This window comes from Coenobita brevimanus, chromosome 17 (genome assembly GCF_032717465.1).
Source record: "Coenobita brevimanus isolate Jiangsu-jjx chromosome 17, ASM3271746v2, whole genome shotgun sequence".
Lineage (NCBI taxonomy): Eukaryota > Metazoa > Arthropoda > Malacostraca > Decapoda > Coenobitidae > Coenobita > Coenobita brevimanus.
In genome coordinates, this window is record NC_136970.1 from 12901590 (window position 1) to 12902496 (window position 907).

Genomic DNA, 907 nt, shown 5'->3' on the forward strand with positions numbered 1-907 from the left:
CTCTCCAAGGCAGTCTGGGATACGGGTAGGGTGCTGTACAAGCTGCTCTAGGTCATTAAGGATAGACAAGAAGTAGGCTTGTTCACAAGGTGGATCAGTGAAAGGAGAGGAGAGCCAAAGGTGGTGGTGAACGCTGAAACCTAAAATGGAGATATCGGAGAAAGGAGAAATGGATAGAATGTGTTCTATCATAGAAGTATGATAGTCGAAGAATTTTTGATAGTCAGTAGAATTAGGGGATAAGTAAACAGCACAGATATATTTTGTCAGAGAATGACAGGAAAGCCGAAGCCCGAGTGTAGAGAATTCAGAAGAATCGAGTTCAGGAACACGAGGGCAAGATAAGTCGTTGCGTATATACAGTATACACAACAGCTACCTTGGGCTTTGAAATGAGTACAGAGAAAGTAGGGGGATACAGAAAAGGGTTTGCTGTCAGTTGCCTCAGACAGCTGAGTCTCAGTTAGAAAGAAAAGGTGAGGTTTAGAGGAGGAGAGGTGGTGCTCAACTGAGCGAAAGTTAGAGGAAAGGCCGCGAATGTTGCAGAAATGAAAAAGAAGTGAGTCAGACAGTGGTTCCAGGAAGCTCAAGTAATCACCGGGAGAGGGGCGGAAGGTGGGGGCATTTATGTTCCCCCCCCCCCCGTGGGGACTCCTAGGCTCTTATGTTCCTGAACTCGATTCTTCTGAATTCTCTACACTCTGGCTTCGGCTTTCCTGTCATTCTCTGACTTAATATATCTGCACCGTTTACTTATCCCCTAATTCTACTGACTATGAAAAATTCTTGGACTATCTTACTTCTACGATGGAACACATTCTATCCATTTCTACTTTCTCTGAAATCTCCATTCTAGGAGATTTCACTGTTCACCACCACCTTTGGCTCTCCTCTCCTTTCACTGATC